Consider the following 24,742-nt stretch of genomic DNA (forward strand, 5'->3'; position numbering starts at 1 on the left):
TGCTTCTCCAGTTTGGATGGACTTTAAGAAAGTGAATCTTTGGGGCAGAGACCCCTTCTCATGTTACAGAGAACAGAGTGACATAAATCTCATTTTGTCTTCCCTCTGGATCCTATTAGCAACTGGAATGCTTTGAAGAAGATATAGATGATGCTCCTTAAACAGCAATTTTCTACTGGTATTTCTTGATAACTCAGAAAGTGAACATGATGTCAGGGGGCTAATGTCAGTGTATCAGAGCAAGTGCATCCCAAGACATGCCAGGCTGAAAAGGAGTGCAATCTGCCTATCAAAAGAAATTCAGTTCAGTAGCCAAAGTGATATATGTGGACTTGCATGCAGAGTTTGTTCTCTCCTTGTTCCCTTCCTCTTGCGTGAGTATCTTTGGCCATGAAAAAATACTGTAATGTTTGAGAATGGAAGATACTAATGAAGCAGACAGTACATTTTACCACCATATTGTTTCCCTTTCTTTACTACTGCAGTTGTCTGCCCAGTGGCTTAATTAGTGTGGCCTGAAGTTAGAACGAAAGATGACAGCTCCCTGCTGTAAAGCAAATGACCGATCTCTTCCATAAGCACATTCTTGTTTTAATTTCAACAGGCTGAATTCTTGGCTAAGCATTAATCTGAATAGCCCCACTTTCCAGATGCTGTTTTGAAGCAGCTGAGAATCTGGCCCCAGTAATGTTGTGCTTCCTGCCCACACAGTGTTGCCCTGTAAAGAAGTGATAACAGCTTCACAGGTAGGCAAAATGCTGGGTCATAAGGTCTCAGAGGTCCAATAGCAGAAAACACAGTCTTCTAAGCAGCTCGAAGGATGGGGAACTCAAAGCACACTGATCCAACAACGTAATCTCTAAAAAGCAGTGACAGATAGGAGAGTTAACTAATAGCTTCACGTTAAATTGCTGAGTACAGGCAGATTTGGCCTCCGTGCCTGCAGAATAAGTCATCGGCCATGGTGATTATCTTGCTGATAAAACACAGAGACCTCCCAGAGAACTAACTATGCCTGCACCACCACTCAGACTTTGACAGGTGCCCCCAACACAACCCCATCTCCTCTTTTTGTATCTCCTCCAGCACTGGTTGCCTGCAAGAGGCAGGAATGGGTGAGCCCTCCCTGTCATGAAAGGCAGGGAGCACTGCAAAGAAGGCACGGGGGCAGGCTGGTTCTCTCTATCCTTTCCACGTCCCTCCTCCTACTCCACACCTGTGGTCAGGGGAGGGTGCAAGAAGCCCCTAGCACTGTCCCACAGCTGCAGCATGGTGAAGGGAAGGGTGAGAGGAGGCTGGTGGACAGCACACGTATGTGACAGCTTCCTTTGGCTGGATGTCACCAGGCATGTGAACAAGCTACTTCCCAGCGACATCTGAAAGGTCTAGGAGCCTTTCAGAAGAGGCTTCTGGACATACCCTGAGGAGGAAAAAGGAAGTTTTGAAAGGTGGGATCTGAGGAGAGGAAGTGACTCACAAGCTCAAAGAAAGATGGGCAGGGAGCAGAGCTGAGGAGGCAGCAGGAGGGATCCCCAACTGTGCAGCGCCGTGGGAAGGGGGTGAGGAAAGAGCCTGGGGCTGGAGCAGCGGCCCTACACATGCCCTGAAAGGAACCAGAAGATTTTGTCTTTATGTTTTGCAAAGGCACATCTTTCATCAGTCTAAAACAATAAAGGCAGATGTAGGTTAGATTTTATGAGGGTTCATGAGAGATGTGACACAAGAGTAATCTCTGGGACTTCTGCATTGGCTCCTCACAGAGCTCCTCCATAAGGGTGTCCTTTCGCTACCTGTGGGATGCATCTGGAAAGTCTGACCGAGGCTTGAGCTCTTTCACTGCATCATCTTCTGTACCTCAGTGGTTGTAACCTGTGCAGCCTCTGTAAGAATCAGACTTCTCTCCTAATGAGGAAGCCTTAAATGTGAAAAATAAACGAAGAATTTCCTGGCTTTCAAACAATTTCCCCTCTTAATTATGATGTTCTAATAATACCTTTTTTTTTTTTTTTTTTTTTTTTAAATTAGCTGATCTCTACTTGATCCAAGTAATAAACTGTCTGCAATTCTGTGTTGCCTCTCCTAGAGAGGAAGTAAGGAGAGAAAAAATGACAGTACCTTTAATTCCTTTTATTTACTTACTTCTAACGAGCTGTTCTATAGCCCAAGGTAGATCAGAAGAGAGTACTTAGGTCTTATGTTGAACTAGATCCTTTTTGTGCTGAGATCTGTAGTGCTGCAGAACTCCCTCTCTATCATAATCAAGATGTGTGCTGCATAAGAATTGCCAAACCATTTTACTGGCTTTTGCTCTGTGGCATTGACTAGTCCATTTGTAATGTGCATGTAAACAAAACTGCATATTAGTTAAGCACTTCAGGCATTGTTTAAAGCATCTTCTTCCCCAGAGAACTACAGAGCCAGAACTGGGAAAGAATGATTTCCTTTATTGCTGAGGTCACAAGAGTGGAATTAAAACAAATGGGAAAAGTTTGTTGCAAAAGCTGAAAATAATGCTCTGCAATTACATCTGCAAAAGCCATAGGTAATTACTTTCTGTGTGCACCTCCAGAAATAAAGTGTCACAAAGGCCCACATCGCCTTACGGACAGCCTTAGCCAGTTATTAGTTGAAGCTTGATTTGAAAAATGTTGTAATTAAAGCCTGTGACTATTCAAGGGAAAGATGTATGCAAGATGTGTTTTATTCTGTGCCCAGAAAAAAAGAGCAGTTTGTTACAGAGCCTTCCCCAGGAGTTAGTCAGAATTAGGATTCAATTCCTGGCTATAGCAACTTGGAGCTTATTTAATCTCAATTCAAAGAAAGGGTTTGTGTCAGGATCTGCTTCATCTTCCTCTCAATCTTTTCTGCACTTGAAGCTTTTCATTTTCTCCTGTGAAACTAGGGCTTGGATCTGGAAGCTATTGACTTAGGCAATAATAATAATAATAATAATAATAATAACAATAAGCATAGTGTATATTGCATCATCATGCAAAGCCTATTGAACTTTTCCCAGAATCTACTTTTGTTTTAGTCAGAGCCCTGCTGAGCATCTGGGAGAACCTCTGCATCAGGAAAGGAATCATTTTCTGATAGAACTGTCTGATCATCCTGTCTGCTAAGTCCATTTGGACCACCTCACAGTTCCATACTTATTTCACATTTTAGTCAAGGTAGCATTTAGTTATATCAACCAGTGACCAACTGATAGTCAATCTGGTAGCAAACCACAGAGTATGCCTTGGCATATTTGGAAGTACTTCCTTAAGATAGTCACTGCAATCACTAACACAGTGTAGACACCTTTAGGGTCACCTTGTTGCTTCATGACATGGTGCTACCTGTGCTTTCTTGCAAACAAACACCCAGAGATTACCCCAGATGAGTCCCTGCACTTGCAAGGAAGTAGACCCCAGTGACAGTGGGAGGCAGTTCTGATGCCATGTTGTAATTAACAGAATTTGTATTTTCATGCACTTGATAGCCTTACACAGAGGGTTGGAAAGCATGTTCCTAAGTGACATATATCATATGATATTTGGGTGCATACATTATTTCACCTGCACCTTTAAAATTTATCTTCTGGCATACTAGAATTATTGTGAGTTGCGTTAATCATTATCATAATCACAATTTAAAAGGGTATTTAAAACAGTTCTACTCTTTTATATAAAATGTGCCCCAAGTAATTGCACACAGCTTTATTTTCCTCAGTTTGCTTGAGCACAACTTCCTAGCACAAACTTAATATCAGCTGAATTACAGAAAACTGAACAAACTGAAGGAAAACAATAGCAAAGTACCAAAGGTGGCATTCCCTTCTCTCTCTTCCTCTTTTTAGCTGGTTTATGCATGCCAAATGTCCCTGTCCAGATCTTTTGCACCTATGTGGATCTTAGTGAATCAGAAATTACCGTACTTCCTTGAAACTCGAGGGCAGCTTAGTTTCTATTTCATTTCTGCACTGTCAACCCCAGCGTGCTTTTCTTATGAGAGGTGGAGGGCTCCCTCTGGTGGTTTTTGACAACCAGAAAATTAGTAGAGGTAAAGCTCGTATGCAGACACAACGTAGAATCAAAACAGCAGTAGTCTTGTGCATAGGACGTCGTTGAATGTTTGCAAGGTTACACATCTGATCCCTTCACTATCACCATGCTTACTTTTCAGTTCAGCTAATTTTTCATCTTTTTTTGTTGTTTGATTTACTGTTGTATCTTGAGAGAGGATGAATGTATATTTATATATTACAGAGCAGAGAGGAATGTAATTCTGCTGTGGGGCTGTGCTTTTGTTAACAGTTCCATCAGGAAGGCCTGCATACATCTAGTTCTTTACCTCCTTCTACTAATTCTTCCCTTTCCAGATTTGAATTGGCATCTGTAGCTGTTTACTGTAGAAAAATACTACTTTTTTCTTGGTAGCTATGGTGAAAATTAATGATAAGAGTCAGTTTTCACTCATGCATAGCACTTAAACCCAGAGGCTGAAGGAGATACAAAAACAGTAAATGCTGATGCCAACAATGCATTTCGCTCCCCCTTGGCTCAAATACATGGACATGTCTGTTGCTGGCCAAAAAGAGACTCGCAAAGGAATGTTCTGCATTAATTCATTACTAATTACAAACATACAGAACATGCAAGGTGCAAATTGCTCTCATCATGTTCTGCTTCTGCAGAAATTGGTGCTGGCCTGCAGGTGGTCTGGCACATGGCTGCAATTGCAGTTCAGGCTTGTGCATAGGGCCAAAGCCCAAAAAGCTGCAGCCGTGGTGGTCAGGTGCTGTCTGTATATCTACTGTGTGGCTGCTGCTGAAGCAGACAGGTGGTGATGGGAGTCCAGAAATGCCTCTGGAAAGCCCAGAGGGGCAGCTCTCTCACCATTCACTGTGATCATACCCCAGGGCTTTTTCCCATACCAGTACATGCCAACGGAGAGGAAATGAGGAAACAATCTTTGATCTGTGGGAGTCAAGAGTTACCATGGTTCAGTTTCCTATAGATGCTCTTCTAAAGCAGGAAAGCTTTATTTCAATTGTATTTGATACAAGCAATTGTAGGGAGAGAAAGAATGGGAGGAGACTTAAACTTGAGGAAGAATTTCACTCACGCAAAGGTGTTCAAATCACCTTTGAATTGCTGTATTTTTGTGTCTGGCTAATTTCATCCTTCTGTGCCATTTGATTAAAGTTCAGAAAGCATCAGTTGCATTAAAATAACATTATTTCCACTTTTTTCTTTAAGCAGGCATTATTGGATAATCTGATCACTAGCCACATGGAATTGACATTTAATTTAATATTAAAGTCAAACTTAGAGGTAGGAGGAGGCACCACACCTGGCTGTGTCATGTAATAAGGGAGGAAAATGGCAATACTCCCATTTTCTTCCATTCAGTGAGGGTTTTAACACTAGTGACAAAAGCAAGAGTCTTGTTGCTCAACTCTATGTGCACAGTTATACTTCAAAAATCTGTGAGCAGTTTCCATTAGGTGACCCACTGCTTCTGGGGTTAAGTATACAGGTGTTATTTACAGACTGCAATTGGGAAACGTGCCTTTTTATTTTGACAATAACTTTAACTCCAGCTAAAGAATTTGTTCAGTACTGAAAGTCTTTTCGGCCTGCCAGCAAAGGGCTCAGTCCTATGAGATGCTGAACATTCTGGCTGCCATCCAGCGAGGCACTTAGGTATGTCCTTAATCTTAAACACAGGTCTAATCCCCAAGACTCCACTGAATAGAAGCCAAAGCACTCAGTCCTCAGATGAGACCCCCAAAACTCTTCTCCATCAGTCTTCTGCAGGGTTTCCATAGTTTTGTTATAGTAATATGGTAAGAATTAAGCCAATGGCATTTAAGGCATTGCTTTAAAAATATTGCACAAAGATAATACATACTGTATCGTACAGTAGATCAGCTTTCAAACCAGGAAAATGAAGTTTTCTGCAAGCTTCAGCTCCTTTGTTTTTTCATACAATAGGGAACACTCTTGTAGCATCTTACGTGGTTTTGATTAGAGTATTTGTGATTCTTTAAATATTTATTCTTCGGCAGTTAAGAAACTTGGTGAAGGGGAACATTATAAACATTTATCATGGATCAAGTGTTCACGTGGAAAGGAAATGAGGCTCTCTGTTCCTACAAAGAAGTACCTTTTCATAAAAGATATGGCCTTGATTCAGAAAGCCATCTTGATTCTGGACAGTGATCGAGTGCATACCCAGCTGTACCCACATGTCCAAGTTCTTTTGTTCAGAGTCCTCTAAACTGGAAAACACTGCCCTGAGTTGGTACATGCTCCACTCAGCTGCCCATGGATCACTTCAGCAATATCAGATGTGCCATTCAGAGTTCACAGCAGGCAGCTCACCAGAGGACAGATGAGTAAACTTTCCCTTCACCATCTGAAGAGTTTGTTTGCTTTGCAGTGATTGGCAGTGGTGTCATGTGAAATACCACTGGGCAAATTCCATTTGATTTAATAATTATCGCCTATGACCAAAAAATGTACCATGATGTGTGAAAACAAATTAAAGCCCCCCCAAATTCCCTCCACTTCCTTCCTTGCTCTGTTAATTGCTCTTTCACAGGCGAGTGACACGATTATTGACTTTAAGCTAAAGAAGTTCAAAAGCAGGTAAGGTACTCGGAACTTCAAATATTCTGTGCTGATGAAAATTATTTCCAAAGCTTATTTAAAATGACTTCCTCTAGAAGAGGTGCAAAACGCATCCCTGTCAGATGATGTATTCTGAGCTGCCAGGGCACACTGCTGGCTCAGATTCATCTTGCTGTCAGGAAGAGCCCACAGATCCCTTTCCATGAGGACGCTCTGCAGCTTCTTACCCCCCAGGTCAAGAAAGACTGGCTGGATACTTTAGCTAGACAGGGCTTTCTCTCCTGATCAGTTTCTTCTCCTTTCTATTTTCTTTTGTTTCCTGCAAGTGCTTTCAGAATTAAGGTTTAGTGCAGTTTCTTCTGCCATCTACAGTGGCTCTTCCTCTGACTTGCCGAAAGGGCTGTGTTTTCTGCTTTCCTACTTTTTAGCTTGAAAAGTTTCTGAGGTGCTTTGTCCAACTTTTGACTCGGTCCTTAGGTATCTTCAAAATACCTCTTTGTCTGTAAAGGCTGTGCTAAAAGAACATGTCTTATTTCTGTTCTTGTGCACATCTGTTTGACTGGGCAATATTTCTGAATCTGGGGCAGATCTACTCTGAAAGTGGCCTATCTCAACCCCGGTCAGTATCTGTTGATGGCATCACTCTTGACAAACCTGACCTGTTGGAAAATAGTTTTTCTCATACCAGCTTTCCAAACTTGTGAGGCTGTTGCTATTTCAGGTGGCTTAAAAATATGTGCACAGTTTGTACTTTGAATGTTTAATAAGCTTAAAACATGAAATATATAATGCAGCTTGAACTTTCTAGTGTTATTTCATCACCAAAAAAGCAAAGTCTCGAGGCTCCGCGATTGCCTTTGTCAGAATGTAAATTCCAGCATGTAATACCCAGGCTGTATGTTTCAGGAAATCAGTATTAACCTATTAGCATGCCGTTTTCCTTGGAGAGGAGCCATCTTCACACTGAGCCTGTATTCCTGCCTCCAACCTTCCTGTCACTGTTGCGTATCCACGACCCAGCCTAAGGCTGCCTTTGACGGTTCCCGAGCCATTTCCTGCATACTGCACTAGCACTAATTGAAAATTTGGGTGGCCTTGCTTATTTATTTTCATGGAATGTAGTGGGTTATATTTTCATGGCACTTTCTCAGCAGTGCAACGTTTCAATTTCAAAATCACTGCAATATGAGGAAAAGCAACTCCCCCCCACCCCCCCAAATTAAAAAAATAACAATAAAAACCAGCATACCTTTGATTAATTTTTACAGTAGTTCTTTTGTAAAAACACATAATGGAAAAAGAATTCAGTGTTGCTTTTGTCTCTCAAGATCAGAGGTAAGAGCAGCAACTTAAATACATGTACAAGACAATCACACGCAGACACAGTGAGTCACGAAAGTTTAAATGCACAGATGCTGTGGAAATGAAAAGATAATATAACGTGTATTCTTTGCAAGTCTTGCAGAGTTCAATCCCTACACGATGTGTGTGAAAGGTGGGGAAGAAGGAGCCCCCTTGCTCTCTCTAGGCAAATTCCATCTCTGCTTGCATCTAAGGGTAGCCCTAGCCCTGTGTCTCCCCACATTCCTGCAGGAACACAATCTTACAACAGCCGGGGTCACTGCATCATCCCTGCCTTTGTGCTCATAGGCGAACACACTTGGGTACAAATCTTTCTGAATCCCTCCTCAAAACTGCAGACCTACATCATTATTTTGCTTTACTGCTTTTTAAATATATATATATATATATTTGTTTGTTTGTTTGGAGAAGGGTTAAAAAAAAACCCTAAAGACTGATGCAAGCATGTCAACATTAATGAACACTATGTTTGGTTTCATTCTTTCAATATTCTAGCTAGAACTATTGTCATTTTTGAGAATCATACTTCGATCCCTGGAATGCAGGCATACAGAAATGTGTCGTGATACATTTGTCATTAGGATACTGATTTGTATCCCAGGAATTATTTGGAAGAAGAATAAATTGAAGGTAGGCTTAGTTCTTACCTGAAGGCACGTAGCTTTAAGATTGCCAGATTATTTGAATTTATGGATATTTTATAATGGAGATGAAACTGGAGGCCAAGAGGAAATAAAACTTAAAACAAAGGAAATGCCTGTACCTCTTTCTGAGTTTGCAGGATACCACACTGGAGATTCATCTGCCACTGAAACTGGGAGATTTTTTAGTCAAGTGATCACCAAACATTTTCTTGTAATCAAATAAAACACCAAAATAAGTGAACCTCTCCAGCTCATTCCAGCATTATTTCCAAACTTCCTCCCTGCACATTTCCCAGAGAAAAGGTTGATTTTGGAAGTTAAAAAAATAAAATAAAATGCCCCAAGCTATGTGTAGAGCAGCAACCTATCCAAATGTGTTTGGCATGCGCAAATGTGCAGTGCTACTAACTCTTTATATTTACACCTGGCTAATTTTGCCTTGCAAATGTAAGCAGTGACCAAAAAGGGGGTTTCAATAGGATATGAGCACTCCCCCCATCCTTCTCTCTGCTGAGCATTTCTGCCCCCTTGTTGAAGATGCAGCTATCCTATCACTTTGGCATTAGCAGAATGAAGGCATTGCGTGGGATGGCCAAGAATGCTTGGCAGGCACAATGGTCACTTTTAAAAGTGCATTTGTTGTCCACAAAGTAAATGTATGTTGTATGATCACCAGAGCATCACTTGTTTTAGAAGATTTAGAAGATCTAGGCTTGTTCCTTTAGAGGTAGTAGAGGCAGCTTTGGGGGATGTTGGGGCATGGTGGTTATGAGCTGGAGAGAGCTGGCAGATTTGCTGCAAGGACTCTTACAGACCTGAAAAGTAACAAGCTACTGACTATCACATTCACAAATGATCACCACTGTACTAACCCTTCTTTCTAGTCTTGGTTTTTCTTTCTAACCTTTTAATTTATATTTTCTTTGTTTCTACAAGTGTCCCTTAAAAAAAAAAAAAAAAAAAAAAAAGCCAAAATGTCTGTTAAATTCTGACTGATGTTGGCTTTAACTGCAGCTTATAGCTTTGAGAAATTGCTCTAATGGAAATGTTTCTAGCCACTGTTTTCACGTGTCACCTTTTTCTGTTGCTAGAAACACTTGCAAAAAATAAATACATTTTTTCTTGTAAATTTGTCTAGTACAGCTGTTCGCTCATAACTAAATCATGACATGTTTCCTATGTAAGGAAAATGCAAAGATATCAACATAAAAGACTAGGCAGTAGACAGTAAGAGCTTGGTATGAGTCTCACTACAATTAATAGTTGCACAGGGGCACTAAGGCATCTTTTGAACTTGCCTAGTGCATAGTGGCTATGTAAAGAAGGATGACTGTAGAACCAGGAATGGCATCATTTCTGGTAGATGCTTATTTAGATAGTTCCTTGAGGCTTCCAGTGAATGAGATTCAGTTTATTTCCTAAACAATTCATCCAAGTATAACATTGTTCCTACTGTTATTGTTCTTCCTCCTGTCTGACTTGAGTATTCTTTGCTACAGGGTCTGCTACTTATTGTCCTATTCCTCCCACATACAGAAAAGCAACTCTCATCCACTGCAATGGAACTTTCATCAAGCTTTCAGAAGCAGGTAAATATTGCTCAAATGTTGGATTTGGATGTGCAAAATACAATTATAATAACAAACAGAAAATAAATATATTTGTTGTAACAACATTCAGACATTGACTATTACATATGCTTTGAAATATGCATCTCAGTAGGTTCTAAAATTGTGTCTGGTAGGCACTTGGACCTTCTGAAGAAACAGCCTTGAAATCTGTAGCCCAGTAATTTCACAAGTATCACTAGTACCACTGTGAATAAAGTGAATCAGGGTCTGAATAGTGGGCAAAATGGGCATAGAGGGTTAAATAAGGTTCAGCCCACCAGATCACTGAAGTGCATGCTTAGTTTAAGTATTAGAGTTCAGTTCCTTTGGTAAAGTGAATAATAAACCTGAACGTGTTTTAAAGTTAATGGGAAAGCGTAAGTGCTCTCTTGGATCACAGCCAGAGTCCTCAGCACATTTCGGGACTAAATACAGATTTAACAATATAAATTTAAGCCACTATGTTTTTAAACACTACCCAGTATTCTTTTCAGAAATTTCTGTGGAAATTGCTGTAGATCTGAAGGCAAAGCTAAACACCTCTCTCATGTGCATTTACTTCTGATAGTCTTCTGAATCTAAGAATAAGTGGCAATAAGAAACATTAAAAACTAGAACTGTGGTTCATTAAAATCAAATAATTTTCACGTATTTAATGGTTTTCTGTTAAGCTATCGGATCTGGTACCTTTCATCACACATTTAGAGCACGGATTAAAAACCACATTTTAATGCTAACCGTTTGTCCCTAGAAGAAACTTCATGATTGTATCTAATTGATGTAAAATGAAATCTATTATTTCTTTTTCCCTCCCTTTTTTTCACCATGGAACAGTGAGAGTTCAGGAGGGTGGGGGGAAGAAAAGAGAAAAGAAGAGAGATAAGGAAGCTTAGGAAGAAGAAAATTACAGCCAAGAAGGGGTTTTGAAATAGATGGAATGTTTGTTTATGTCATTAAATACATACAAAAAAAGCCCATATCGTTTCCTTTACAATAAATGTGGTTTTGCCAAGTGTGTGTGTATGTGATATGCCTAATGTGTAATCAGCCTTTGTTTATTTATTGTTCTGTATCAGCTGTCAAAAAACAGTCCCCATTATACTACATATTGGACAAAATGGATCTGGCTCCAGAGTGCTTGCAAAATAAAGCCATGTGCCCGCAAGACATTGCACATGTGCATGAAATTGCAAATCAATAGGCACTCTGGCTAGCATGCAGTAGTAATGGCAAAACCCAAGCTGATCTTAGGCTGCTCAACATATCCTCCCTCCAGAGGTGTGTCACAAGAGCTTGTGAATGGGGCAAGTGTGGGAAACAAGCGTTTCTCACTGGGTTTCGTCAAAATCAACTCAGCTATTAAATATGAGGCCTCTGCTACTCCTGCTGACTTTCACTAGGGCACATCAGGACGTGCTGACTGCTATGAGAGCCTGTGGGGGAAACTTGGGTGGGCAGGCAGCAGGACAAGAGAGCCATCTGCCTTCATTCAACATGATCTCAGAAGCCACCAAAAAATATCTAATTAACAGCTTTTCCCTGCTTGTTCCTGAAAGCGGGGGAGTGATGGCAGTCGCACCACAGTTCGCTCCTGTGGAAAAGATGAACAGAATCTATCCTGAATTTCCAGGGGGAAAAAATGCAAAATGTTTTTTGAATGATATATTTTAACTTTGAAATAGAGACACGGCATAATTTTAAGCTGTTTAAAGTTTCAGTCTTCTTTTTTTTTTTTGCATCTACCATTTTAAAATACACACAGTAAATGAAGGTCAGTTCCAAAAACTATTAAAACTGATGTAATGTAGTTGTGACACCCATGACAGAGCTGTAGTATGCAGCATTTGGTATTTTTAGCTGCAGAGAGTAGATTAATAATTTGTTTCATTGGTGCTGTTTAGAGAAACAATGCCTCTGGGTCAGTAGTGCACAGATTCCTTGGACAAGCCTTGAAAGGCAAGAATTAGGGTGGTGTTAGCCAAGAAAGTAAAACAGTGAGAGAATTTTGTGTACTGCTGGAAATTGTTGAAAGTGCAGAAGACTGTTTTTTTTGTTTGATGTGGAAAAACTGACTGTACGTGTTCTGGAAGAAAACTCCAAATATCATGTGCATTAATTTATATGTTGTTTCTCTTAAAGCATACCAGAAATCATCTGGGGGCAAACACTGATCGGTACGTTGTTTTGTTCTCTCTTGCCTTTCAGCTAAGATGAATACACTTCACATCATAATGAGAGTTTTTGGCTTAAACTCCTAGATAATGGTCAAAAGGCTGCCAAGGTCAAAGATCTTATTTCTGTATCTATTTATAGGAAAAAAAGAAAAAAAGAAAGAAAGAAAGAAATCAAAGTGTAAGTTTTAGGTAGACCACTTCCTAGATGTTGGTTTCACAACATATATCTGGGTGATTTTCAGTTCAGGAGGAAGCAGAAAGCAGCTAGGCTTGGGTGCATAGCGCAACACGGGAAGTCTGCTTGGACGTTGAAACATCTCTATGAAGTTTTTTGCAAAATCAGTGAGAACTGCTAGAAGCCAACATCTGTAGATACGTTCCATTGACAGATCAAGAAAATGAAGAGAAGCAGAAGCAGTGAGGTGAAGAAAGCAAGGATCATAGATTTATTCCAGTGAACAAGGTTGGGACTGCTGCTGGTTTATATCTATGATCTCTGGTTCAGAAGACACCTATCATAGGCATGGAAGCAGCCCTCTTGATTTCAATCAGTTGAAGTTAAGTACACAGGAAAAAAAAAGAGATGGTAATTTACAGGTCAGGTAGCTTCACTTTGTGAAAATGATCAAGCAAAACCTCTGCAAGTATTCAAAGAAAATGAATAACAACCAACATGAATCTGTCAAGAACAAATTCTGTTAGATCAATCTGATCTCATTTTACAGTAAGGTAATAGCTATTGCACAAAGGATAGAAGTAGTAAAAATTCACATATCTTCATTTTAGAAAAGCTTTCGGCAATGTTCCTCAAGAATAAGCAAAGGCAATATGGTTCAGAGTGAAAATCCCATAGGATTAGAAGAATGACTGGTGAAGTGATAGCAAAATGGCCCAATATCAAAACATAAAAATACACTGAGAGAGGTTCTTTAAGGTTCTGTCCTGAATCTGACACTACTCACTGCTTACTAATTATCTGACAATATATGGAACGTGGATGTAAAGAGGACAGGAAGAAGACAACAGCTAAAGGTGTATTAGAGAACAGAATTCGAATTCAGGGTGATTTTGACAAACTGGAGAGTTTTTTAAGGAAAAAAAGTGCAACAGAAAAGATCGTATGCAAAAGGTGCAAGTGTAGAAAATCAGACATGGAGTCACCAGTTCCCCGGATACAGGAAGGGGAAAAGTAAACAGGATTACAGTTCCATAGAAAAAACAGAGTGAATCACAGGCTAGACACGAGTCAACACTGTTATGCTGCTGTAAAAAGGCAAATGCCATATGAGGGTGTAGGAGAAGGAAGAGAGAACGCAAAATAGGCCAAGCAATTATTTTGCTCTGATAACCCACAGTGTGATTGCAATTGGAGTTTATCTTTCTTAATATGTTTTTCACCAGAAAGATGACTGGTACGGGACATTGCACTCAGTGGCATTGAGTGCCAGAAAACAAGAACACCAGGTTTCTAACAGCACTACTTTGCTTAATGAGTGAAACAATACAAAGGAGATAGAGCCTTAAAATGTGCAAAAGGCTGCCCAGTGAAGACAGAACTCTCGCTAGCAGGATAAAAATGCAGCAAGGAACAGTGAGGAGTACATGCTGAAAAAATGGCCTCTATCAACATGAGTATTGAAACACTGGGAAACGTTGCCTGAAGAGTTGGTAAAAGCACCGTACTGGGAAGTCTTTGAGAAAAAGACTGAAAAAATAGTTATTAGGGAGGAATGGATGTTCCTGTCTTGGGGCACATAACAGGACTGAAAAGGTGTTTTATTACAGTCAGTATCAGCCTTATGCTTCTTAGCTTTCTTCTCTTCTTTAGATTCTCCTGGTTATATTCACCTCACAAACTCAAAGAGAAGTAGGGAGAGGCCTAGTTGTGATGCCCACGTGCCAAAACAGAAGGGTGATAGCTACAAGCTTGCCAGGAGTCGGAAATGAGAAAAATCCTTGAAAGGTGATTAGACAGAGTAGAATCAAAAAGTTTAATCCATACAATTCATCAAGGTCAGGTGAAGGAGTAAAGGTGCTGTGTTTTACAGACATCTTCAAAAGAAAATAATTCTGTTAACAAGAAGCAGTCTTGCAATGGACAGATGCTGCAGCTAGATGAATTTACCTTTTCAAACTGAATGCATGTTTCTATCAGTTATTTTTCACATTAGGGTAGTGTGGTGACCACTGAGAAATCTTCATAGGGGCAGCAATGCATTCACGATTTCACAAACTCTCTGAAATAAAATGAAGTCTTTCTAAGAAACAATTGCACAAAGAGCTTGGTGTGGGAATGGCTGGAGGAAATCCTACAGCTTTCCATATTCAGGTTAGACAAGATTATCATAATAATCTCTCCTGGCTTTCATATCTGTTTACCCAACTTTGTAGAGAGATGTATTGTTTACAGATCACTGTCAAATCTGCATAAATGGATTAGAAAAAGGCATGAATGAGCAATTACTTGCGTGACCTCTCTGAGGAACGATACTTACTATTTACCAGGTCATTATATTACAACTTGTCGTTTATTTCCTCAGTTTTAACAGCACAGATTAATCTCTCTAATGGTATCTGGAGTTCCATGGAGTAATATATTTATATTAGCAGCATTATATATGACAGCAGATATATATTATCTACTATGGTATATACATATTATAAGCCATATATTTGATTGTGTATCTGACAGTGCTAGTTTTCCTCCTTTTGTTCTAAAAGGATGTGTGGGGCAGTGTTTCTTTTCTCCAGTGGGTTATATCTGTAGTCAGTCATTGTCAGCTTTGTTCTGGAGTCACTGAAGGGGTAGGTGATAGTTACCACATGGTCACTGTACATCAGCTGGGAAAACCACCCACATTAAATTCAACAAACTCCTGCACACAGGAAGCTCTTCTCTGACAATATTATCCAGAGCCCCTGCAGATCATAAGAGGTCTGGGTGCCACTCTTGGCAACAGCAGGATTTGTATATGCTTATGAACCCACACGCAACCACCCTCCAGTCTCCTGCTATTGCAGATTTAAGCCCCATTAGGCTGTTCTGACAGGTTCCCTAAGACCAAGATAGGCATAAAACTGCAGCCAAGCAGCTGGTTTAAAACTTTAGATAGGGAGGTGATATTTTCAAAGGTACAAAGATCTTGCAGTCTGTTCTCACTTCAGCTGATACTGGAGCTTGTGTCTTCTGAAGCTCAGATTCCCCTTGCTATTGATTCACCCTTTTATGGTATTTGTGCTGACAACTGAAGTTGCAGTCAACTCCCCAACAAAAAATTCAGCCCGACTCTGTAGTTTGCTGCTCAATCTAAATCTAAACTCGGGGTTGTTTATTGCAAAATCTCCCAGGCAGACAGTTCCCATTGTGCAGCTCTTAAAGCCAACAGGATTTAAGGGCACGCACTCTACTCCCAGAGAGCATCTGGCAGGGCTGCACCCAGGTATGTGGAGGGCTGGATGGAGATTTCCATATCAACCCAAACTCTCGGAGTTGTGGTTTTATTTGGCACAACTGGTGACAGGCTTTTAATGAGAAAATGCAAACAAGTTGTCAAGAAGGAAAAACATCTTCAGATGGGTGGCAAAGAGTCACACTTTTTTTTTCCTCTACTTTTTCTTGAAGGATGGATGAACTGTCTTTCTGCACTGGGTATTAACAGAAAACTGCTCAGTCACCAGTAAGACCTTTGGAGCTAATTAGTGAAAAGCATGACACTGAAGTCTCTCATTGTTCCTCAGGCAGATGCCATGTGATGATTTAACTAAAGCTAGAGGGAAGAGTCAGTAAAGAGCTGTATATTCATCCACTGAGATATTACAGCCTAGAATATACCTTGTGCAGCTCTCACCTCTGGGGAAAAAAAAACCGTGTGGGAAATGACATTTTCTTGCCATGATGCACTTACGTTCTTTGAAGTTTTATGAACGGTATTTCCAACTGATGTCTCACATTAGGTCTGGACTGGCAAAACTGAGAAACTGATTCTCCTTTCTGTTTTCTCCCTCATTGCTTTTTATCCGCTTTCCATTATGATTTCATTTGCACTTGGCTTTTGCAACCAACCTCCAAACAATCCCAGCAGAAAGGGAAAAAGGATGCCTCCTTTCCAAAAGGAAGAAGAGCCTCTGTTCAGAGGTGCCTCGTGTAGACAGATGGTCTGATAAGACACCTCCCCACATTTTCACTGGGAAACCAGCACGAATTTACACGACCAAGCTCTGCCCGTTCTGCCTGCCTACCGCCAGCTCTTGCAGCAGCTGCGTCCTGTTTCTGTGCAGCCCTGCAGCGGTGCCGGAAAGCCACTGCCCAGGGGGTCGGGCTGCTGGGGAAATAAAAACTGAGCCCAGAAATGGAATTTCACAGCTTTCCTTCACTCCATTTCTGAAGAAAACTTAGTCTCCTTTTTGTACAGATGACATGAAAAACACCGCAATTGCCCTCCACCCAACAGTGAGCCTGATGGGTGAGAATACCCCTCAGTGTTGCCCAGTGTAATCCATGTGGCATTGCAGGCGTTTTAGGGAGTGAGCAGTGCTAACCCCAAGCATACTCAGGGCCAGCACACCTGCATCTGAGGGGCTGCAGGAGAATGAACACTTGGAATTTCGACACCAAACCCTCCATGCCACGGATACAGGAGTGGCGTGACGACCATTTACAGGCCCCACCAATGGGCCTGCAGCCTGTAGGATGCAAGCAGTGCTCCTAAGAGGAGACAGTAGGAACCTGTCCTCCTGACTCATGGGCACAGCGCCTTCCTCTTCTGCGCACCACCACGCAGCCCCCCTAACCAGCCTGTGCTGCAGATGCTCGAGGCGGTTTTCCGCCTGCACACAGCACTCGGGGAACACACGAGCTTGGAGTTTATTATTATTTATTACGATCACCGTTGATGCTGCCACTAATACTATCTCAGTAGAAGCGCTTCCTACTGCTCCACTTCCCCGCTTCTACGAGGACACACACACAGCCCGAGGGAGAGCGTCTACCCCGCCTCTTGTGCCTTCATTAGGCGGGGCCCGCAGCTCGGCCGCCCCTCCTCGATCTCTCCGCACTCCATCGATGTCTTCGGGCGGCGGCTGCCGGTGCCTGCGCCCGCCGGACGCGGAGGCGCTGCCGGGAGCGGCGCTGCTCCAGGTGCCGGATACGAGCGCGGCGGCGGCGGCCGGTGAGTGACAGCGAGCGGCCTCCCGCCCCTCCCTTCCTCCGCCGGGCGCTGCGGAGCCGGCTCCCAGCGGGGCAGCCCCGGTCCTCCCCCATTGCGCTGGGGCGGAGACCGTCCCCATCCCGGGGGGAGACCGAGGCGCTCCCCGGGCCGTGCGTCGCGCTCCAAGCCCCGCCCCCAGCCCGGGAGGGATTCGGGGCGGCTGTTTGCGGGCCGCGGGGCTCCGTGCCGCGCGGGGGGAAGGGGGCAGGTAGCGCCGTGTGGGACCGGCCTCGCCGGTTACCGTGAGGTGGTACCGCGTGTGCTGGGGGCTGTGCAGGAAGTAGGCCCGGAGAGGCACGGGCGCTTAAAACTTCGCTTAACGAGGAACCGCAACGCGGTTTCTGATTGAGGGGAACAGCCTGGACGTGGGGATGGTTGCATTTCCAAAAGGGACCCTGCTGTTCTGTCCCGTTCTGGTGGCTTTCAAAATAGCGCTTCTTCCAAGCTGTTGCCTTTTCCCCCCTCTCTTGTTTATTTCTTTGGCGTTTCCTACCTTCTGCGTCTTGTTTGCTCCTTTAGATTAACAGCTTCTAACACAAAACACTCAAACGCTTTGAATTTGCATCCAGCGAAGCAATAAGCCGTCCTAGTCTGGCAGAACATCGGGTCAAATCTGAGCTGTTAACACCTATTCAGAGAATCACAGAACGGACTGGGTTGAAAAAGACCATAATGTTCATCTAGTTTCAACCCCCCTGCCACGTGATTTAGCTTAAAATTGTAATCTCACGCTGTTTTTCCTCGTTTTCTGGTTGTAAATGCTTTTCCCGCCCCCCTCTTTACGATTTGTAGACATTTCACTGCAGCAGGGTTTTCTTTTTCCTTTTGATAGAGTGGTCAAACCATTAGAAAGGCTTCTAGTTAGAATCACTGAATGACTTCCTTTGGAAGGGACCTTAATGATCATCCCGTTCCAGCCCCCTCCCGTTGGGCAGGGCTGACACCCAATAGTTTCTGAGGTCTTTTTTTGCTTTCGTTTTTTTTTTTTTTTTTAATTGTAAACTGCAACTGAAACTTGTCGCTTTTACATCCAACCTGCTTTGCTTGCTTTATTTTTGCTCCCCTGAAGAAAAGCTTTGTAATTCTTAGCTCCCTATCGCCGTAGTGTCTGTCACAGCTTGCACTGACCCAGCAAGGAGCAGCCGAAAGCGTGCCCCGCTGCTGCTTTCTTTCCCATGGATCGCTTAGTTTACAGGGTTTGTGATTTATGCCCACCCTTGGACAACAGTGTTTTTACTTAACTGGGGGTTCTGTTGTTTTAAACAGGATGCAATGATTTTCATTACACTAGTGTGATTTATTTCAGAGAAAATGTCATTAATTTAACTTCTGGTGGCATGTTGGGTTTGTTTTTTTCCCTGTATGGAAAACTGAACTTTTCTTGGTGTTTATCAGAGGTGAAGCAGTCGGATGTTTTTGCACTTCTCAAATTTGCTTTTTCTTGATATTGTCTTGTGCTTTTATGGCAATAGTTCAATAAATTACAACTTCTTTTTCACTCCGTAATTCCTTTAGTGATGCATTTGCTTTATCAGAAATCGGTGCTGAACAGCAGTCTGAGTTAATGGACATTTTTAATAGAACCCGGTGGCAAATCCATTCAGTTCTAGTCATGAACTTAAGGGGGGGAAAAAACACAGAAGAAATGTCTGTTGAATACAATACTCGACGCTGTGCCTGTTGATGCTCTATTGAAAAGATGTTTTATCTTCAGTACTGAAAACAATACCAAGTGATTTTTGGACCTGTGGTATTCGGGTCTTAGTGTTTTGAGTTGTAGGATTCCTCATGTTGAGAACATTTGAGGTAAAAAAAAAACCACACACAGATATTAAAGATGTTAAAATGTGTTTCACCAGTAGTTTCCCAAGGTCCCACGAAAAAGCATCCACTGATATAGTCTGTTCATGATGCTGCTCCTCAAAGTGAAGCTGCACTGAAGCACATTAAGTGGTAGACAAGAAACAGAGGCCACTGACCTCTTTTAGTGATGAAAGCTTGAGATATGTTATGTTAAACCCTACTTAATCAATTTCTGTCAGTGTGATATGGCTGGCTGTAAATCCAGAAAGTCTTGAGCGTTGTACTTGAAACTAATCATCAGTTGTGTGTTACTTTTGATTCTCTTCATCTGGGCTTTTCTGCTTTCCCTTTGAATCTATTTAAGGGAGGCGAAAAGAGCAAGACCTGAATAAGCGTGATTGCACAAGTGTGTATTTAGAAGTTACTTTTGAAAATGCAGGCTCTGACAGCCACCGAGCGAAAGAATACATGAATTAAACTGTGTTTTTATTCTCCAGAACAAGGCAAGCCTGTGAAGCACAAGTGGATATTTATTACCTGCATGCATTTCAGATGTCTGTGCATTAGCTTGATTATGCAAAAAGGGCACACGAATGTTTTGCATGGAAGAAATCAGTAGTACTTTAGTTCAGAATGAAGGACTGGTAAATAATGCTCAAAAGATTGCACATATTACGCTAAATTTATCTTCCGTGGGGGCTTTTCAGTATGAGTGGCATCTGGTGCTGTACTTATAAGCAAGCTGAAGGGCTGGAATCAGTAAATAGGTGAACGGATATCTTTAGCGGAAGTCAGACACTGCTCTTCAGCTTAACCTTTTGTCTTAGACCACCTACCTTCTGTAAATCTGTATTGGGCAGTGTTGTCTTTCAGTTTGCTTTCCCCAAGAGAGGGGAACGGTGCTTGGTAATGGGGAAATTCTGTTTGTAAAGGTGCTTGTAGGATATGGGGTTAGTAGGTAGTGCCCGCATAGGGCAGTCACGTCAGGTTGGCGCTTCATCTTTTGCACAGATCACAAACATCTGTGTTTACAGCTTGAAAAATATCAGTTTAAAAATGAAAGCTGATTAAATAATAATAATAAAAATCCTTACCTTAACCCCCAAGTTATTTTTAAAGTAATAGTATTCTGTCAGTGTTTCTGCCCAGAAGCAGTTGGACCATCGATTGTTCTCCCAGTGTCCCAAATAGGAGGAGGAGGGGAAAGGAGGAAGGAGAACCTCATTTTTATGATCTGAAAAACTGAATCTGAGGCAGCTTTCCCAGAAGCTGAGTAATGAGACAAATGCCTGAAAATGAGGCTTAATTGTGTGATTGTTCTGTTGCGTATTTTGATTAGGGGAAGGTAAGGTAAGCATTTCATATTTTAAACAAAGCTAAATCAAATGCCTCCTCTCTTCCCCATGTTTTGTATATATGGAGGCATTTGCACTTTTTATGTGAATTTGGAACTATTTCGTGCTTTTTTTACTGAGAGTCTTCTTTGACAACAGTTATTAATCAGTGTTTTCAGTACAGAATTCTACGATTGCACTCAGGGATGGCTGTGAAAGCCTGTATTTCCTTTCTTTGCTTATTTGTTTGGATTTTAAGAAAAACAAAATTTCTGAGACCCAAAGCCCTATATAGGTTGTGCTGTTGTTTTGTTTTTTCCTCTTGACCATAAGGGAACTACGGACCAAATTCTCAGTTGACTATTCAAATCAAACCTTAAGTATATTGCACAGAAGCCAGGGGAAGTTCTGCCTGTGTAACAGTTTCTGTGGATCAGATGATATAAATATAAATGATATAAATGATGTTTCAGTTAGTTGTTGGGCTTACATCCTGTGTTTTTTCTTTCGCTTTGCGGCTGTGCTGAAAGTAGTGTGTACCTTGTATTCAGACGTTCCCATAGTGCATCCCAAAGCCCTTATCAGGTTTTGATTTTGCTGAGCAGAATTATCTCTTTGAATGCCAAATTTTTTGTTGGAGGCTAACTGAATTTTTCAGGTCATCCTAAAATCTCTATTAAAAAAGCAACAGCTTCAGATTTTCTATTCTCAAATTCTGAGAGTGCGACGGCTCTTAAGATCCCACTGTGTTTTTAACAATATATGCTTTCATTCTTTCTGGGAACCTGAATGTTAGACAGTTAAGAGACTATGTAGGAAGAAGGTGTATTTTCCTTATGTTTTCTTGTGCATGGAAGGCAATGTCTCTCACAAGACAACTTCACTGATCTGAAAAGATAATTCCCAACAGTAGTTGTGAATTTTAGTTAGATAAGTGGAAGTGAAGGTTGGGAACATGTAAGGTAGAGGCAGGCTGAAATATATATGAAAAATACCTGTGCATGTAGGCTCTCAGACAGAGCTGTGCACAAGTTTGCCTGTGTGAACAGAGAGATACCATGGTGTCTATCTTGTGTATTTCCCATAGCGGGGTATGGAATGCGATGTGTGGGTGCGAACATAAGGAGTAGAAGGATGTCAGTAACACAAGTGCATGCCTCACCTTCCAAATAGTTTTGAAACAAAAGAAACTGCCCCAAAAGCCACACAGCAAACGTTCAATTTACCGCGGCAGACCTACCTACGGGAACGCATGTTAAAACTTCAGTCATACGAACTGTGTAATTACAGTGGTTATATAGTGTTTTTATAAAGAATATTGTGTATAGTTACAGGGCTTAGAAAAAAGCTGCGGTGTCTTGTTTCTTTTCTCTGTAAAAAAGAAAATAAATCCCATCCCATTGGGATTTATTTAGTTTATTTTTTGAACTCCTGGATCTTTTTGAGTGCATTTGCATAACGTGCTTGGAAGTTTTGTGATGCTTGCAGTATTGATTTCTAATTTCTGCCTGTGAGTAACGTAAGATAGAGAGATGATGAAGGCATTAAGATTCTTTACCCCAAAATAATGGAACTAAAATAACATAGAAAACTATGATAAACTTTAGAAACCTAGAAGAAAAAAAGGGATGAATGGTTTAAATGTAATAAGACGGCGGGGGGGGGGGGGGGGAGTAATGACTTCTAAGTGAAGCAAACTTACTGGATTTTGGAGGTGGAAGCAGATGTAGGAAGGCATGTGCTTTGAGAATTTAGACACGAACAGGAGATTTATGGCCGTCTGTGATATGGTTTTGTGTAAAGCTGAGTTGGCTTTATATATATATATATATATATATATATATATATATATATATGTATGTAAGTTTAAAGCTTTTCCTCACAATGTTGCTAGCTTACGGTGATGTGTCATGTAATAAATACAGAAGCTTTTAACAAGTAGATGACACAAATTCGGGGGAGTTGCAATGTAGTTTATAATGAAAATAGCAGAAATTCTGGGGAGAAACATCTGTGCTCAGGCTTGCTTGAGTTACACTTTCTTATAAGCTGCTGCTCTTTTCTAGCCTGTTTAGCACAACTGGAACAGACGTTCAGAAAATGTAACTGGTTTGCCTTGAGCCTTGGTAATGAATAGATGCTGTAACGCATAATGTAGCAGCAGAAGTGTTTATTCATTTGAGAACTGACATAAAATAGTATGTAGGCCTACTTAATAAGTTGGAGGAATAGTTTGTTTATTTTCATTGTGAAGGTACACAATTTTAAAGCTAAGTTGTCTGAAAAATGTTGTATTTCATAAGGTGATACTTATAGGATTTTATTTTATTTTTTATGGTTTTCTCCTATGAAAATATCCTAATTTGATTTTATAGGGGTAGAATTGACATTTGGATTATTGTAGTGTTGCTTATTTTGTTTAGTAGTGGCACGTGGTGGTCATTGTCATTTAAGTGAATGGATTTTTGACAAAAGGTGACTGTGGCTGTGGTTATGGGCAGTTGGACCACATAAGTGGGTTAAATTAGATTTGTGAGTGAATTTGATGGAGTAGATCTTGTGGTGGCGGAGTGGAGGGAAAGAAAACTTTGTAAGTAAAATAATGTTCAAGTGGTTCATTCAAATCTTTGTCTTTCAACAGGTGATAAAGTTGACTGTAAAATGATTTTCAGAACCTAAAGAAATCAAAAGAATCCCTTCCAAGCACACTGCTATAGAAGTCTTTGTTCATCTATACCATTAGAACTATCTTATAGAATCATGGAATCCTTGGAGTTGGAAGGGACCTCTAAAGGTCATCTAGTCCAACTCCCCTGCAATGAACAGGGAATGTTCTTTTTGACCTATTTTTAGAATGAAGTATTCTTATGTCTTTGCAACAGATCACAACTCCTTGTAATATAAGGCTTGTTAATTTAATTCAGGATGTTTACGGTGTAAGATCCTAATGAGCGAAGCTTCGTTTCAGGATGGAGTGTTTATAGAAAAATTCAGCATTTTGACATTGTAATCTCATTTGTTGAGTTAAGTGTTCTTTGTGGGGAGTCTCTCCCCTCTCCAAATAAATGACCTATGGCAATTGCTGAGTTAGCAGTGTATCAGGATATAGGTATGCTGTGTGTCATAACTGATATGATGCTGTTGTTAAATATGTGCAGTGAAAAGGATTTTTACGGATCTAGATTTCGTTTTGACATGTGATAGATAGAAGGTTAATTGATGCTAAATGGATGCTTTGTTAGCCCTTCAACAGCTACTAAACTAGTGCAAGAGGAATGCAAATCATTACTACAAAAGGCCAAGACCAGTATGTTTTCTTAGTGAGTTTATAGGTCTTTTTTTATCCCTCCCTTCTTTCCCTCCTTCACAACTGTACAAAACCTAGCCAGCTGTAATGATAGGAGGGGAGAGCGGGCAGCTTTTCTAAACACACACACACACACGTGCACACACACACACTCACACACTCACTCTCTCGCACTCCTGCCCCCTCTTTTTCCTCTCCATACCTCAGTAGAGTGACAGCTTCTAGATGTTGCGTGCGAGTGAGTTCAGCTGGTGCTGTGTGGTCTGGGTGTGTGGTCTCCAGTTCAACAGAGAGCCTGCTAACAGGGTGGATGAGAGAGAGCAACACTGTTTACTTTAATTTATTTCGGATGCCGGAACTGTGCCCGGAGTTTCTCCTGAGCTTGATTCCACAGTTAGCAGTGTCAATCCCTCGCAGCTGCAGTGTGCTCTGAAATATGCCCTGAGCTCTTTTACCCAGCGCTCTCTTAGCATCTGCCTTGGGTCCAGCCTTTAATTCTTCGCCACTCGACAATGTTAATGGCATTGCTGAGTGCTGTGATTATTTTGCTTTCGGCGTGTCAAGATACATTGCCGCGAAGGTGTACCTCACTGGGTTAGGTAAAGTGGGACCTTGGAGATGTTGATGAAATAGACAGGTAGAGCTGTTGTGAAAGCAAAGCAGTTGCAGTCATTACTTTGC

General features: G+C 41.3%; 1 protein-coding gene across 5 annotated transcripts in view; it reads left to right on the forward strand.

Annotated features, from left to right (window-relative positions):
• The first annotated feature begins 17,470 nt into the window (after positions 1-17,470).
• EXOC2 (exocyst complex component 2) overlaps positions 17,471-24,742 on the forward strand; it is a 121,401-nt gene continuing 114,129 nt past the window's right edge. For 4 of the 5 annotated variants that reach the window (XR_011902843.1, XR_011902844.1, XR_011902845.1 and 1 more), the window contains exon 1: positions 17,471-17,578. The gene's annotated coding sequence lies outside the window, so the exon portion shown is untranslated. Of the gene's footprint in view, positions 17,579-18,745; positions 18,814-24,742 lie in introns of those variants that run through there. The other variant, XM_072329229.1, reaches the window with a different exon arrangement.

The sequence above is a fragment of the Excalfactoria chinensis genome, chromosome 2 (assembly GCF_039878825.1).
Source record: "Excalfactoria chinensis isolate bCotChi1 chromosome 2, bCotChi1.hap2, whole genome shotgun sequence".
NCBI lineage: Eukaryota > Metazoa > Chordata > Aves > Galliformes > Phasianidae > Excalfactoria > Excalfactoria chinensis.